This window comes from Hylobates moloch, unplaced genomic scaffold (genome assembly GCF_009828535.3).
Source record: "Hylobates moloch isolate HMO894 unplaced genomic scaffold, HMol_V3 SCAFFOLD_15, whole genome shotgun sequence".
Classification (NCBI taxonomy): domain Eukaryota; kingdom Metazoa; phylum Chordata; class Mammalia; order Primates; family Hylobatidae; genus Hylobates; species Hylobates moloch.
In genome coordinates, this window is record NW_026652290.1 from 28,431,048 (window position 1) to 28,449,294 (window position 18,247).

At 41.7% G+C, this 18,247-nt stretch overlaps 1 long non-coding RNA gene across 1 annotated transcript; it reads right to left on the reverse strand.

Moving 5' to 3' along the window:
- Positions 1-3,797: 3,797 nt before the first annotated feature.
- On the reverse strand, positions 3,798-18,069 carry LOC116483832 (uncharacterized). The gene is made up of 3 exons (XR_004252371.2): positions 17,985-18,069; positions 17,240-17,290; positions 3,798-4,237 (listed from the first exon to the last, which is right to left on the reverse strand). It is a non-coding gene; the product is annotated as an uncharacterized LOC116483832 (long non-coding RNA).
- Positions 18,070-18,247: the final 178 nt, after the last annotated feature.

Here is an 18,247-nt window from a genome sequence, read left to right on the forward strand (position 1 = left end):
TTGTTTCTGTGTCTCTTATTTCAAATTCCAGAGAGAGAATCTGAATGCTCAGCTTGGATCATTTCCCTCCTCTGGTTCAATCAGTTGTGACCAGGGAATGGGTCCTCCAGGAAAACAAGTCCATTCAGGCAGCACCATCTTCCTGGGGGCTGTGGAGCCCCTCCCAAGTAAGCAGCCTGGTCTATAAAGGGTCACCCTGCTGAACACACTCAATTCCCAGCTACTCAGGCCCCAATGACACACTCACCCTCCATGCAGTCATTGGCTTAGGGCCATTCATTTCAACAATAATTTTTTTGGCTGCCCTGTACCTTCCCAGAATGCCTGACGCCCTGGAAAGGGAAAGGAAATCTTGAATTATAATGGCCCTGACTTCCAAGATCTTTTTCTAGTGGTGGGGACTCAACCATTGGACCGACGGGCCAGTTAAAGTCTAGAACATGGAGTAAGTATGGTAATTTCACAATAGAAATGTGGGAACACAGGCTTGAAAGATAGGCCAACAACAGTAGATGGAAATCAGCAGCTATCTTCGACTATCAGATTGACAAATATTAAGAAGAATGACAACATGCAATATTGGCAAGGTGTGGGGAAACAGGTACTGTCATGCATTGGTGATGGGAGTGAAAAATGAAGCAATGCTGCTGTAGGCTACCTGGCAATCTCTACCAAGATAGTAAATGTTCATTCCCTGATCCAGGAATTTATGTAAGTTCAATTGGCTCTCCAGATCCAGGAGTTTATGTAAGTACAGTCGGCTGTCCAGATCCGTGGGTTCTGCATCTGTAGATTCAGCCAATCTCAGATCAAAAATATTCACTTAAAAAAAAAAAAAATGTGGCCAGGCACGGTGGCTCACGCTTGTAATCCCAGCACTTTTGGAGGCCGAGGTGGGCGGATCACAAGGTTAAGAAATTGAGACCATCCTGCTAACATGGTGAAACCCCATCTCTACTAAAAAAAAACACACACACACCCCCACAAAATAAGCCGGGCGTGGTGGCACACGCCTACAGTTCCAGCTACTCAGGAGGCTGAGGCAAGAGAATCGCTTGAACTGGGGAGGTGGAAGTTGCAGTGAGCCAAAATTGCGCCACTGCATTCCAGCCTGGGCGACAGAGCGAGACTCTGTCTCAAAAACAAACAAACAAACAAACAAAACTGTGTCTGTTCTGAACATATTCAGACTTCTTTTCTTGTAATTTCCTAAACAATACAGTATAACAACAATTTACATAGAATTTACATTGTACTAGGCATTATAAGTAATTTAGAGATGACTTAAAGTACACTTGAGGGTGTGCATAGGTTATATGCAAATACTTTGCCACTCTATATCAGGGACTTGAAGATCCAGGAATACTGGTATGCATGAGAGGTCCTGGATCCAAGCCCCCATGAATACCAAAGGACAGGTTCAAGGATGTTTGTATATGTGTGTGAATGCAGTGTTGTTCAGAGGAGAAAATAAACACACTTAAAAGGCAAATAAGCTTTCTCAGGTGGATTCTAATATTATAGAATACTATAAACTATTAAAATAATGAGGTAGCTCTATACTAGCATTTAAAGATAACCTTTGAATACACGCAAATGTATTGTTGTGTGGAAAAAAAAACCAGGTGATAGGATAGCAATTCATGTAAGATCTGATTTACATAAAAATTTTCACATTCAACTCTGTGGACATTAGACACAGACTGGGGGGAGTTACCAAAATGTTAAAGGCAGGCTAAGATTTCAAGTAATTGCTACTTTTGCCTTTGTATTTTCTGTATTGCTTGAATTTGCATATTTATTTTCATAATCAGAAAACTCAATAAAGCCAGCTTCCCCTTACCTTTGTCTTTTTAAAAAAATAACCCTTTCATTTTAGAATAGTTTTGTATTTACAGAAAACTTGAAAAGATGGTGCAAAGATCCTATGTACTCCACTCCCAGCTTTCCCTATTATTAACATTTTATATTAACATGATACATTTGTCACAATTAATGAACCAATATTGATGGATTATTAACTAAGGTACATGCTTTATTCAGTTTTATCATTGTTTTTGAGACAGCGTCTTGCTGTCGCCCAAATGCAGTTGTGTGATCACAGGTAACTGCAGCCTCAACTTCCAGGGCTCAAGCGATCCTCCCACCTTAGCCTCCCGTGTAGCTGGGACTATGGGCACGCATCACAACATCCTGCTAATTTTTGTATTTTTTGTAGAGACAGGGTTTCACCATGTTGTCCAAGCTGGTCTCGAACTCCTGGGCTCAAGAGATTCACCCACATTAGCCTCCCAAATGCTGAGATCACAGGCGTGAGCTACTGCCCCCAGCCTCAGATTTCCTTTAGTTGTTACCTAATGTCCCTTTTCTATACTAAGATTCCATCCAGAATATCAGATTACATTTAGTTGTCATGTTTCTTTAGGCTTTCCTTGTCTTTTTCTTGTTTTTGATGATGTTGACAGTTAAATTTTTAAAAAATTTTTATTCTTTTTTTTTGAGGCAGTGTCTCACTCTGTCATCCAGGCTGGAGAGCAATGGAGTGATTTCAGCTTACTGCAACCTCTGCCTCTGGGTTTAAGTGATGCTCATGCCTCAGCCTCCCAAGTAGATGGGATTACAGGTGCATGCCACCACACCTGGCTAATTTTTGTATTTTTTGTAGAGACAGGGTTTCACCATGTTGGCCAGGCTGGTCTCGAACTCCTGGCCTCAAGTGATCCACCTGCCTCGGCCTCCCCAAATGCTGAGATTACAGGCATGAGCCACCACTCCCAGCCAACAGTTTTGAGGAGTACTTTTCAGGTAGATTGTGGATTACCCCTCCATTGGGATTTGTCTGATATTTTTCTCATGATTAGACTGGGGTTATGGGTTATTCGGAGAAAGACCACAGAGGTAAAGGCCCATTCTTGTCACATCATATCAAGAGTGGGTACTATTAGCATTACTTATCACTTGATGTTAACCTTGATCACCTGGCTGAAGTAGTGTTTGTGAAGTTTCTCCACTGCAGTTATTCTTGTTTTCCTCTTTCACACACACGTATGCTTTGAAGGAAGTCACTATGCAAAGCCCACATGGAGGAGGGGAGAGTTATCCTCTACCTTCTTGAGGATGAACTATCTACATAAGTTATTTAGACTTTTCTGCTGGTAAATCTGTGACTTCTCCATTTTAAAATTCAATCATTTATTTTTATTAGTATGACTCATAAATATTTATCTCGGACATTGGATTATAGTCCCATATTACTTTATTTTGTTGCTCAAATTGTTCCAGCTTTGGCCTTTGGGAGCTCTTTCAATTGGCTCCTGTGCCCCTTTGACCTCTTCCCATCAATATGAGTTGGGGTGTGTGTGTGTGTGTGTGTGTGTGTGTGTAAAACACTTCCTTACTTTCTGGCACTACATGATGCTCCAGGCTCATCTCATCTTGTACACTTCCTGCCTGTCCTAAAATCAATCTTTCTTATGAGACAAAATAGCAAACATCTGCCTCTGACTAGTCACATAGTTGGCCCTTGCTGTAAAGAGGGAGGATCACTTGAGTCCAGGAGTTCCAAACCAGCCTGGGTTACATGATGAAACCACTGCTCTGCACAAAAACTTACATAAAAAAAAAAAATTAGCCAGGCTTGGTGGCGTGCGCCTGTGGTCCCAGCTACTCGGGAGGCTGAGGTGAAAGGATCATTTCATCCCAGAGTTCAAGGCTGCAGTGAGCCATGATCACACCACTGCACTTCAGCCTGTGCCACAGAGTGAGACACTGTCAAAAAAAAAAAAAAAAAAGCCACGTTTGCTCCTTCTGCTAGTTCAGAAACCTCTGACTCAGTGACTGAGCACAGCCCTCCAGAAGAATGCTTTGACAATGATAAGCAGGATAGAGAATAGGTTCCCACATCTCTTGCCTGATTACCACATTTTTAGAAAAGATAAGTTCATTGATTCTAGCCCTTGCCTTTTCCTGTATGTAAGACAATGACAGGATGAAGAATTATGCTTCCGTAATCTATAACCAGATGTACTCTTACACCCAAACTTTGATGAGATTTTGCCCGAATGTAACTTCTAAATGATTATTACTTAACAATGACCTGTAATTCTGTTTCAATTAAATGTTTTTAACCTTTTGACATCTTCGGCAGGTTTCCCCAGGATCAAAATCCTAAATTAAGTGGTTTTATTTTTTGGCTTCACATAACTTTGAGATTTTCCAGTTGCGGTTGCTGAAAAACCTAAAAAAAAAAAAAAAAGCATCTGTCATCTTGCATAGATGTTAAATGATTAGACTTATTTGGTAAATTATAAGGAAAGTATTATCAAATCATAAATGATACTAGATCTTCCAGTTACATTTATGGGTATGTTATTGATATAAATGTTCTATAATTATATAAATTCAAAATATTCTAATACGTTATCTGTCAAATAATTTTGATTGTAATGTTAAATGTTTTCCAAAGTTATATCTCCAAAGTATGGATGTTATTAATGTGAGCATTCTAAAGAGTATATAAAATTTATAAAAGTCTGATGGTCCTGATGGGCCACTGTCTGTCATCATTCTCGTTGTTATCTTAAAATACTATATGTAATAGAAATAACTAAATTTTCTTCAGTTGAGAACTTTCATCAGATTTTAACCATGGCTATTATAAGTTTTTGTCATCCACAGTTATTGTTTTGAATTATTCTCTAAGTACTCTTTTTTTTTTTTTTTTGAGAAGAGTCTGGCTCTATCACCCAGGCTGGAGTGCAGTGGTGAGATCTCAGCTCACTGCAACCTCCACCTCCCCGGTTCAAACAATTCTTATGCGTCAGCCTCCCAAGTAGCTAGGATTACAGGCGTGCACCACCATGCCTGCCTAATTTGTTTGTATTTTTAGTACAGACAGGATTTCACCAGGCTGGTCTCCAACTCCTGACCTCAAGTGATCTGCCCACTTTGGCCTCTTAAAGTTCTGGGATTACAGATGTGAGCCACTGTGACTGGCCTTAACAAGTACTCTTGAACACAGATGTCTAGTAACTTTAAGACCAATGGACTAAACAAAAAATTCCAGAACTCTAATGAGAGCATTTATGAAGATCACCAAACAACAATCAGAACAAGAATTACATGGGACTGAACTGATGGAGAACTAAAGCGATTTTCATGGGGCTGAACTGATAGAAGGTTACAGTGATTTTTATGACTTCTGTTTGAAACATTGCTGATTCTATTTATATTTTGTTTTCCAAAGTGAAGAATGCTTCTTTTCTTTTGAGCTATTTTTATCTTACAACAATTGGATAAAGTTTACTTTTCTGAACAAAATTAAAACATTTACCTTTCTCTCTACCTAAACTCTTCAAAATTGGACAAGTATTCTTCAATGGCTAAGGCCAAAGTACTGGTCGCCCACTGACAAGAGATGAATCATTATTCAGGAGAATGGCATGCAGCCTTGTGTTGTGACCTACCCCATGCTGCTAGCAATCTGGCCTGCCTGCAATAAGAAGGTTCTTTCCCCCTGCCAAGAGAGGTAACTTCCTGGGAATGAGCCTGATAACATCTGACAAGATTAATGATTGTGCCTCTGTAATCTACACACGCAAAGTTTGATGAGATTTTGCTGTAATGTGACTTCTGAACACAAGCAGAGAACCCCCATCACCCGTATATGAGCTGTGGGTTGAAATACTGCTTTGCAGCAGTCTAACAGAAACACTCTGAAGGACCCCTCTGGGGTTGGACTCCTCTGTAAGACTCTGAATAATACTAACTTTAATTGTCTAAAAGCTTGTTTTCTTGTGTTTGTGTTTGTTTTTTTCTTTAGTGGCCATTTCCAAGGAGCCCTGGTTTCTTTTATTGGAGGATGGCATTATTAGAATTTGTGCATTAAGTGTGCACATTACAAATAAGTTAAAGCCAGCTTTATTTTCATAAGGAATGAAAATCATCAGCCATGTAGGTAGACAGGGAAGGCCAGTGGCAGAAGAAGGGTCCCTGTTAGGAAGGCAGGTGGGACGAGACACTGTCCCTGGGAGAAGGGTGTGGCTGGGGCTGGGTCACCGGAGACTTGCAGAACAAAGAGAGTCCACTTAGCCCTGTCCTGACCCCATCTCAGGGTTCCTCCTGAGTGGCCAGTGGGCTGGGGGTGGGAAGAGGCAAGGGTTCTCCTCTCCCTCTCTCTCTATCCCAGGGTCACTCAGAGCACGCGGGAAGGGACAGGAGTGGGAGGTCCCTGCTCAGGGCCTGGCTGCGCCAGCTCCTGCCGTGTTCTGGTGTACCAGGCCGGACCTTGTGCAATGCCTTTGGGGTAATGTTCAAACCTATGTCTGCTGGTCACTCTCTTTAGCTGCCTGGCAGTACCGCAAACCCAGCTGTGGAAAGTCCCACCACAAGGACCTTGACGGAGGTGGAGGCCCTCCCCATGCAGAGGCCAGAGAACAGCGCCCATTCTCCGGGTATCCGTCGGTGGGGCCTCAACACAGGCCTGTACTGCTCACTGCGCATGTGCAGTCAGGTCTGGTCGGGCTGGTAGTGGGGCATGGGAAGGTGGGAGCTGACTCTTGCCCAGCCCTGGCCCACGGCAAGGTGTCAGGTACACTTGGTGACCGACCCAATATTAGCTCATGAGTAGGGTTGCTAGATTTAGCAAATAAAAATATAGGACATACTTTTGCTAAATGGGTCCTGCACATACTCAAAAAGAAATCCATGTTTATTTGAAATTAAAATTTAACTAGGCATCCTGTGTTTTATCTGGCAGCCTCACCCAAGAGAACTGTCTGAGGACTGTCTCAAGCCAGAGGAAAGTCAGAGTTGGGGCTCTGCCCATCAGGGTGTCCTATTTGAAGTCAGGTATCAAGTCATCTCTTACCCAGTCATTTTGCCTGAAATCCTGATAATATTCAATTCTTCCCCAGCTGATAAAAGGCAATTAGAAGTGTCAGTATTTGTTTTGCCATGCGGTGGGGTTGGGGACACTGACTGTGTCATTTACCCTCAGTCCCAAGCACAGAACAAGGGGCTCAATGTCAGGGTGATGTCCAAAGAGCTGAGGCGCACACGCCCAGAGTGTGGAAAATTCAAAGACAGCACCTGAAAAGAGAATCAACTAATCTACTGAGCCAACCAGGATGGGAGAACTGGGAAAGATGAGACAGTGGCCAAATGTTACGGGACAATGGGGAGGTGGGTGTGGTGGAAATCTGATGACATAGGCCAACATGCACCTGAATGTGCACCCTTTCCCACTGTGTGTGCCAATAAGGATAAGATGACCTCTCTCCTAACCCTGTATAAATGACATAAAGTGCAGCCAATAACTTTCCCCCATTAATATGCCTTTCTCAATGAAAGCAAGACATTCGGCTGGATGCGGTGGCTTACGCCTGTAATCCCAGCACTTTGGGACTCTGAGGCAGGTGGATCACTTGCGGCCAGGAGTTCCAGACCAGCCTGGCCAACATGTTGAAACTCTGACTCTACTAAAAATACAAAAAATTAGCTGGGCATGGTGGCGGGCACCTGTAATCCCAGTTATTCGGGAGGCTAAGAGAGGAGAATCACTTGAACCTGGGAGGCAGAGGTTGCAATGAGCTGAAACAAGCCAAAATTGTGCCACTACACTCCAGCCTGGGCAACAGAGCAAGACTCAGTCTCAAAAAAAAAAAGACATTCAAGCAGGTATAGCAAATATGGCATATGCCAGTTCTCAGTTGATAACTGTGCTCTCTCTCATTGGATATAGACACTGCCTCAGACTCATGCTCAGCACCCTACACTGACCTTGCTAACAATACAAAACCCTTATTCCATTTCTGCTTTCTAGCTGTTTATTTCATCCCTATCCACTGCCCCGATCCCTGGACGATGCTATCGGACTTCTTGAGTCAAATGGCCCTATACATTTATGAGGATTTTTATTATCTTTGTTTTCTTGCTGTAGCTGGGCAAGTGAGCTTGATGCTATTTTGCAAAATTTCAAGTCATTGTTCAATCCCTAGCCCTGCAGGGAAGATAGCACAAGCTGAGACAGGTAGAGTCTGTATTGGGGGCCAGGGGAGTGATCGTGGGAATGTTCTTAGTGGCAGCCTGAGTCTAGATGCTGGAAGATTAGTACCAGGCTTGCGTTTGGGACTCCAGCTTTTTCAAAAGTGAGTGGAAAAATTATTGTACTCCTATCAGTCACAATGCAACATGTTCATCTGAGTAAAATCCAACTTTGAAATGTTACGTATTTTCATGCCTAGAGACTCAATCTAAATAGTTTCTGCTTTGAATTATGTGATTTACTTGAAAATTGCAGTGTACCCATCATTTCCTCTGGAAGCTTTATATCAACCTTTGACCCAAAGCAGAAAAGTTCTGGAGAAAATAATGAAATGAATGTTGGTGGCCTCATTAACATGTTAAGCACTGTGTCTGAGGCAGAAAGGGTCTTCAATAAATGGTAGCAATGTTCATTCTCCTTCATTAATTTTTGACAAACATTTTCAAAATGTATTTCTAAGCTAAAGGAGTTCAAAGAAATAGCAGTCACACATGTACTCGGGACTTCTGTAGAAAGCTTTAGAAAAAGACATGATAATTATTGTCACGGGTTTCTTAACCTTGTCACGATTGACATTTTGGGCCAGATAATCTTTGGTGTGGGGGCCTGTTGTGTGTACTGCAGGATATTTAGCAACATCCCTGGTGTCTCCCCACTAGATGGGTAGCACCCTCTTCTCAACTGTAATAACCAAAAATCTCTGCAGACATTGCCAAATGTCCCCTGGAGGGAAGGGAGGTGCAAAATTGTCCCCAGCTGAGAACGACTGATCATTGTGAAATCACCTGTGGTAAGACTAACCGAAGGCAACAAAATCTTTGTTCAACCACAACTGTCTTATAAAGAAGGGAGTATGTTATGCAATAGGACACTTTGTTCATCTTGGATCCAATGTAGCTGAAACAATGTTGAGATAAAAGAACAAGGTTGGAGGTCAAAATTATCAATTTCAAAACTTACTAAAAAGCTACAGTAACCAAGACAGGGTGGTACTGGCATAAGGACAGACATAGATCAATGGAACAGAATTGACAATCCAGAAACAAACCTTCACATTTATAATCAATTGATTTTCAACAAGGGTGTCAAAACAATTCAATGAGGAAAATAATAGTATTTTCAGCAAATGGTACTGGAACAACTGCATATCCACATGCAAAAGAATGAAGTTGGGCCTCTGTCTTATACCATATACAAAAGTTAACTCAAAATGGTTCAAAAACCTAAATGTCAGAGCTAAAAAATTACAAAGCTATTAGAAGAAAACATAGGCATGTATCTTCATGACCTTGGATTATATATGACACTAAAAACGTGACAAAAGAAAAAAAGGAACAAATTAGACTTACTCAAAATTTAAACTCTTTGTACCTCAAAGAACATAATCAAGAAAGTGAAAAGACAACCCACAGAATGGGAGGAAATTTTCACAAATCATATATTTGATAAAGGTCTTGTACCTAGACTATATAAAGAACTCCTACAACTCAATGATAAAAAGATAAATAACCTAATTTTAAAATGAACAAAGAATATCAATAGACATTTCTCCAAAGAAGATATGCAAATGGCCAATAAGCACATGAAAAGATACTCAACATCATTAGCCATTGAGGAACTGCCAATCAAAATATATATGTTCACCTGATTGATGGCAAAGGTGACACCTACAGTATGGTGGGGCAGGGGGTAAAGATGGTCTTTTGAAGGGCAATTGAATAGTCAAATGGACAAAATAAATTGTGACCCCTACTTCACATATTGTTCATAAAAATTCCAGATGGATTGTAGGTCCAAATATGAAAGGTTTAAAAATAAATCTTTTAGAAGAAAACTTGGGGTAGGCTAGGCAAATATTTCTTACAATGACATAAAAATAACTTATTATAAAGGAAAAAAAGAAAAATTTAACTACATTAAGATCAAGAACTGCTGTTCATCAAAAGACATCATTAAAAGCGTGAAAGGTAAGCATAGACTGGGAGAAGACATTTACAATATAGGACTCATGGCAATGTGAATGCACCATTCAGGTCCTCCTTTAAGAAAGGAGCCCTGTGGAGCTGTGAGGAGTGTGATGAACTCACAACCTCCTGCTTTTGGCAGGATGCTTCAGGTCCGCATCAGCTTTTAAGCCAAGGTCATGCTCTTCTTGGAGGCTATCCTCAGCCAATAATTCAGAAAGGCAAAGGTAACCAACCATGCTCTTTGCAGAGTATGCTCCAGCCAGTGACTAAAGGAGGCAGTGGTACAAAGGCCTAGCTATTTCCACCTGAATCAGGCCTCCTTTGATGGGCAGTCTTTGCTTCAGAGCTCCCTATGGGGCTGTCAGAGGCCACCAGGGCTGTATTGCAGTTCGATGGCTCCCCTTAACCAATCCCATCTTCTTTCCTTTTCTTTCATAGTGTACTCCACAGTAAGCCTTTTACACTTCTACCACCTCAGTCTCTGCTTCCCAGGGAACACAAACCAGTTCAACTTATATAAAATATATTTTAAAAAAAGAAAAGAAAGAGCATATATAAAAAGAACTACTAAAATCAATAAACAAATTGGTAGACAACCCAATAGAAAATGAGCAATATACCTGAATGAGTACTTTATGAAAGAAGATATGCTAATGGCCAGTAAACAAATAAAAATATGTTTGTGTTAGTTTCCTGGGGCTGCGTAACAAATTCCCTAATCATGGCAACTTAACACAACAGATATGTATTCTCAAAGTTCTGGAGGTAAGAAGTCCAAAATCAAGGTATTGGCAAGGCCATGCTCCCTCTGGAAGCTCTGAGGAAGATCCATTCCCTGGCTTTTCTCACTTATGGGGACTGCTGGCAGTTCCTGGCTTCCTTTGGCTTGTAGCTGCATCACTCCAATCTCTACCTCCATCTTGCCCTCACCTTCTCCTCTGTGAATGTCTAACCTCCCTCTGCCTCTCTTTTAAAAGAACACTAGTGTATTCTTATAAATTATTAGTCTGTATTAGTGTATTAGTCTGTTCTCATGCTGCTAATAAAGACATACCTGAGACTGAGTAATTTATAAAGGAAAGATGTTTAATGGTCTCACAGTTCTACGTGACTGGGGAAGACTCACAATCATGGTGGAAGGCAAAGGAGGAGCAAAGTCATGTCTTACATGGTGGCAGGCAAGAGAGCATGCACAGGGGTACTGCCCTTTATAAAACCATCAGATCTCATGAGACTTATTCACTATCACAAGAACAGCATGGGAAAGACATAGCCCCATGATTCAATTGCCTTCCACTGGGCCCCTCCCATGTCACATGGGAATTATGGGAACTACAATTCAAAATGAGATTTGGGTGGGGACACAGCCAAACCATATCATTCTGCCCTGGCCCGTCCCAAATTTCATGTCCTCACATTTCAAAACTAATCATGCCTTCTCAACAGTCCCCCAAAGTCTTAACTCATTTCAGCATTAACTCAGAAGACCACAGTTCAAAGTCTTGTCTGAAACAAGGCAAGTCCCTCCCACCTATGAGCCTGTAAAATCATAAGCAAGTTAGCTTCTTCCTGGATACAGGCATTGGGTAAATAGACCCATTCCAAATGGGAGAAATTGGCCAAAACAAAAGAGCTACAAGTCCCATGAAAGTCCAAAATCCAGAGGATAGCCAAATCTTAAAGCTCCAAAATGATCTCCTTTGACTCTATGTCTCATATCCAGGCTACACTGATGCAAGAGGTGGGCTCTCATGGCCTTGTGTAGCTCCACCCCTGTGGCTTTGCAGGGTACAACCCTTCTCTTGGCTGCTTTCAGGGGCTGCTGTTGAGTGTCTGTGGCTTTTCCAGGTGCATGGTACAAGCTGTTGGTGCATCTACCTTTCCAGGGTCTGAAGGATGTTGGCCCTCTTCTCACAGCTCCACTAGGCAGCATCCCAGTGGGGACTCTTTACAGGGGCTCCAACCCTACATTTCCCTTCCACACTGCCCTAGCAGAGATTCTCCATAAGGGCCCTGCTCCTGCAGCAAACTTCTGCCTGGACATCCAGGCATTTCTCTAAGTCCTCTGGAATCTAGGTGGAGATTCTCAAACCTCAATTATTGACTTCTATTCACCTGCAGGCTCAACACCATGTGGAAGTTGCCAAGCTTAGGGCTTGCACCCTCTGAAGCCACAGCCTGAGTTGTACCTTGGCACCTTTTAGCCACGACTGGAATGGCTGGGATGCAGGGCACAAAGTCCATAGGCTGCACACAGCAGTGGGACCCTGGGCCTGGCCTGAGAAGTCATTATTTCCTCCTAGGCCTCCAGACCTGTGATAGGGGGTGGCTGCTACAAAGGTCTCTGACATGCCCTGGAGATATTTTGCCCATTGTCCTGGTGATTAACATTGGGCTCTTTGTTACTTATGCAGATTTCTGCAGCAGGTTTGAATTTCTCCCCAGAAAATAGGTTTTTCCTTTCTATTGCACTGCCAGGCTGAAAATTTTCCAAACTTTTATGCTCTGCTTCCTATTGAATGCTTTGCTGCTTAGAAATTTCTTCTGCCAGATATCCTAAATCATCTCTCTCAAGTTCAAAGTTCCACAGATGTCTAGGGCAAGGGTAAAATGCCACCAGTCTCCTTGCATAGCAAGAGTGACTTTTACTCCATTTCCCAACAAGTTTCTCATCTCCATCTGAGACCACCTCATCCTGGACCTTATTATCCATATCACTATCAGCATTTTGGGCAAAGCTATTCAAGAAGTCTCTAAGAAGTTCCAAACTTTCCCACATCTTCCTGTCTTTTTCTGAGCCCTCCAAACTGTTCCAACCTCTGTCTGTTAATGAGTTGCAAAGTCATTTCCACATTTTTGGGTATCTTTACAGCAGCACCCCACTCTACCAGTACCAATTTACTATATTAGTCTGTTCTCACACTGCTACTAAAGACATACTCAAGACTGGGTAATTGATAAAGAAAAGAGGTTTAATGTACTCACAGTACCACATGGCTGGGGAGGCCTCACAATCATGGCAGAAGGCAAAGGAGGAGAAAGGCACATCTCACATGGTGGCAGGCAAGAGCACATGTGCAGGGGAACTCCCCTTTATAAAACCATTGGATCTTGTGAGACTTATTCGATACCAGGAGAACAGCATGGGAAAGACCTGCCCCATGATTCAATTAATTCCCACTAGATTCCTCCCCTGGCATGTGGGGATTATGGGAGCTACAAAGATGAGATTAGGATGGGGACAGAGCAAAACCATATCAACTTGTAATGGTTTTTAGGGCCCACCAGATAATCCAGAATAATCTACTTATCTCAAAATCCTTAACTTAATCACACTTGCAAAAACTTTACCATGTAAAGAAACATTCACAGCTTTCGGGAATTAAAGCATCTGATATTTTTAGGGGACACCACTCAGCCCACTACAGCTTGTATTATTAGGCATCAGGAAAATCTAAAGGAAATGCAAATTAAGGTCACAATGTGCTGCTACTTCACACCCACCAGAATAGCTAAAATGAAAAAGGCAGGACCAAGCAGAGCTCTCATACACTGTTCATGGGGGTTATGCTGATATAATTCCTTTGTCAAATTGATTGGCAGCACCAACACTGAGTATGTGCATACTCTGTGGCCCAGAAATTCCACTCCTGAGGATATTTCTAATTCTTTTACATATCTTTCCTCAAGAGGCAGAATCTACATCAAATGCCTCTGAATTATGGAGAGCTTGACAGTTCAACCAATAGAATGTGGTGTTTGTGACACTATGAGACTCTGCAGACAGAAAAAGGTCATAAGAGGCCTTCCAGCTTCCATTTCTCTTTCTAGAATAATTGCTGTTAGATTCCTGAGCCTCCAGGCAGGGAGTTTGACCATATCAAGACCTTCCTGCTGTGAGGAAGCCTAAGTCACAGGGGCAGGCTATGGAGAAGGATCCTGAGGTGTAGTCCCAGGTAAGTGCAGGCTTCAAGTTATTCCAGCCCAGACACCAGATTTGTGAGCAAGAAGTCTCCACATGACTCCTGCCCTGGCATTCAAATCACCCCCAGCCATCCGGGTTTCCTAACTGAGACCCCAGGCAAGGTGAAGCAGAGCAAACCATACCTTCCATGCCCCATTCAAGTTCGTCACTCACAGGGCCCATGGGCATAATAAAATGAGTGTTGTTTGACACTATTACATTTTGGGACACTTTGTCATGCAGTAATAGGTAGCTAGAAGAATACCCAACAGAAATGTAAATTCATCAAAAGACAAACCTGAAAATATTCATAGCAGCACTATTTGTACTAACCCCAAACTGGTAACTACCCCAAAACACCCATCAAACAGTGGGATGGATAAATAATTTGTGGTAATATTAACACAATGGAATATTGGATCTGTGACAATTAAACTCCCTAAGGCATACCCCAGGCCCTAAATCAGCATCAGCAGGAAACAGAGTGTAAATGCTATGCAGCTCCAAGAAGCATAATTTTTATGCCCACTCAGATGTGACCATGGGGGACAAGGGATAGGGAAGAGCCTCATAGAAGGCAAAGTGATGGTCACAACGGACAATAGATTAGGATGTTCCTCCCAGAAGGAAGAAACTGGGGCTGCTAGATGGACTAACCAGGCAGCTTACCCCACTGCTAGGGCTAGAAGCCTCCACTCCTCCTCCCCAACTGGACTTGGTGATCACTATGGACTGGTGATGACTGCATGCTTCTCATTTTCCCCTATGCTGAACAAGAGCTATAATTGTGTTAACCTGTTCAGTCATTGTTTATCAGATGGATTGTCTTTTATTTTATAAGTCACCAGAACATAAAGAGCTACATCTAGACCTGATGGGAAGACCTTTGTGTTACCCAAAGATACTGAACTTTGACCTAGATGTAGTAACTGGACGGGAAATTCAAGGTTTCTCTTTTGGAGGCTGAACATGTTCCAAATGTGGGAATGGAGTGTAAAATGGATGTCTGATAGCCAAAAGGCAGACTGTGGTAAAGATTGCTAGTTGCCTATTCCAATAGCACTCGTCCTCCTCTTCCAGATGTCAGAACCACAAATTCATTTGGAATGGTAATTGTCTTAGTCCATTAGTATTGCTATAAAAAAGTACCTGAGGCTGGTCAATTTATTAAGAAAAGAGGTTTATTTGGCTCATGGTTCTGCAGGCTGTTCAAGAAGCATGGTGCCAGTATCTGCTTCTGGTGAGGGTTTCAGGCCACTTCCATTCATGGTGGAAGTCAAAGCAAAGCTGGCCTGTGCAGAGATCAGATGGCAAGAGAGGAAGCAAGAGAGAGATGGGAAAGGTGCCAGGCTTTTTCAACAACCAGCTTTTGCAGGAATTAATAGAGCTGGAAGTCACTCATTACCATGAAGATGACACCAAGCTATTCATAGAGGATCTGCCCCCATGACCCAAACATCTTCCATTAGGCCCCACCTCCAGCGCTGGGGACCAAGTTTCAACATGAGGTTTGGAGGATCAAATATCCAAGCTATAGTAGCAATGCAACCTACTAAAGTTCTATTATTTCTAGCCTCCCTTTTAGCTAGGTGTGGCCATGTGACTGCATTCTGGCATTGGAGGATAAGCAGAAGTCTTTAAGACTTCTGGGAAGTCTCTTTAGAGAAAAAGGGGCAAGCCCTCCTTCTCTTGCACCATTCTACTGACTGGGACACAGGTGTGAGGGCTGGAGCTCCAGAAGCCAACTCAGACCCTAAGAAAGGAAGCCATTATAGGGCAGTGGAGCAGTGAGCTAGAAGACCCTTAACAGCCCAGGATCGTCCAACATCTGACTACTTGCATGCAAGAGAGAAATAATCTTCTGTCCTTTACAAACCACCATTATTTTGAGTTTTCTGTCACATGTGTTTAACTTAGTTCTAAATGGTGTAGATATAAATTGTCAGATTCAGAAAGCCCAACAAATTCAATGCAATAAAAATAAAAGAAAAGCTGAGTGTAGTGGCTCACACCTGCAATCCCAGCACTTTGCAAAGCCAAGGTGGGTGGATCACTTGAGGCCAGGAGTTCGAGACCAGCCTGGCCAACATGGTGAAACCTTGTCTCTACTAAAAATACAAAAAATTAGCTGGGTATGGTGACACATGCCTGTATTCTCAGCCACTCAGGAGGCTGAGGCACGAGAATCGCTTGAACCTGGGAGGGGAGGTGGAGGTTGCAATGAGCTGAGATTGTGCCACTGCACTCCAGCCTGGACAACAGAGAAAGAGTCTGTCTAAAAAAAATAAAATAAAAATTAAAAGAAAAGGAAATTTATACCTAAACACCCATGGCAAAATTGCAGAACATTCGAGACAGAGATCTTAAGGGCAGGCAGGCAGAAAAGACAAATTACCTACTAAAGAATAACAAACTAGTAGTTGACTTATCAGCATAAGAACAGAAGCCAATAAACAATAATATCTTCAAAATAGAGAAAATAACTGTCAGTGTAGAATTTTTATCCAGGAAAATTCTCATTCGAGAGCAAGAGTAAAATAAAGACATTTTCAGGCAAGACTGGTAAGTCCAACATACTCCTACTGTAGAACTCCAAAGGATTTATTTCAGGAAGAATAAAAATGATTCCAGAAGAGCCATCTAAGGTGTATAAAGGAAAAGTGAGCAAGAAAAAAATGTAGACGTCTGGTGAAATCTACGCAAATACTGACTATATAAAATAGTGATTTGTGTGCTTAAAAAGAACTAAAATTCTAGACAATACTGTATAAATTGGATGACAGTAGTTTGAGTTAAGGTTTTTGTATTTTGCAGGAGGGTAAAGATATTAACTGATAGCAGATGCTATCAGAGCCCTGCCCACACAGCCTTGGATTTTAGCATTTTCTGGCCTCTCTCCAAACTTCTAACTGGCAGTATTTGGGGCTCTTTGCATGAGGGCTCCCTCTGACCACTGTGTCTGCCCTGCATGTGTGCAGGACAAGTTGTAAGTGCTGAGGAATTAATGTCCCCAGAAGCAGCCCTCAACTAATAATGGGTGGGAATTAATGGATAAACACTCCAGCTCCCTCACCCTCATTCCTTGGTTTGTTCTGCACTGTCTTGTAGAGTTACCTATTGGGATTTAGCCCTAGTTGGCCACATTGGTAACCAAATGAGACATAGTTTACTGGCTTCCTTCCCTTCCCTGTCTCATCTCCCTACTCCCTTATCAGTGTCCTCTCAAGCTACCTCTCAAATAAACCTTTTCATTCAAATTCTTACCTCAGGCTCTGCTTCTGAGGCAATCCAAATTAAGACATTAACTTTGGACATCTGTAATAAATGTAAGTGGACCAAAATCTCCAGTTAAAAGACAGAGATTACCAGATCGGATTAAAAAAAAAAAACAACAACTATATGTTGCCTATATGATACAAAGATAAAGCATAAGAACATTGAAAAGTTGAAAATAAAAGCATGAGAAAATGATACGCTAAGCAAATTTTATGGAAACAAAGCTGGTGCAGCCAGACTGATAACAGATGAAGTAGGCTTTATGGCTAAAAATTATACTAATGATAAAGACAGTTACACATATTGCTACAAAATTTATTTCACATGAAGATTTAACAATTCCAGACTTGCAAATACCTACTAACATGCCTTTAAAATATGGCAAAAATTAGAATAACAAGGAGAAGTTGACTTATCCATCATTATAATGGCAGATTTACAGACCAAGTAGATAGAAAAAAATTCATAAAAATATTAATGATTTGAACATCACTAATAATTATTGACTTACATAGAACTTTGCACCAATTAATTTAGGAAAACATTATTTTCAAGCACCCAAGATATGTTTTACAACAACTGACACATGCTAGTTCATAAAGCAAGTCTAAATAAAGTTCAAAGAATTGGCATTTATATAAATCACTTTCTCTAATAAAAACAATAAAGTTAATCAGAAACAACAAAAAATCTATAGGTTTGAAAATTAAAACATATTGTCTAAATAACTCACGTCATAGGTTAAAGGAAAACTGATGGTCTGAGGCTCTAAACTTTCATGAGGTAAAACAGTGGAAAATCTCAATGTTGGGATGAAGGAAGAACCTTTAAGAAAAGAGAACCGAATGTTGAATTTGAAGCTGCATTGACTTCTTTAGCATTTTTTGGGTAAAGAGGGCCTTAGTGCTCATTTGTCAATCCTGATTGGCTGTGTTTAGGTCACATGCCCACAACTGAACCAATCACAATGGGTAGAGAGATGGAGGGTCTCCGTCT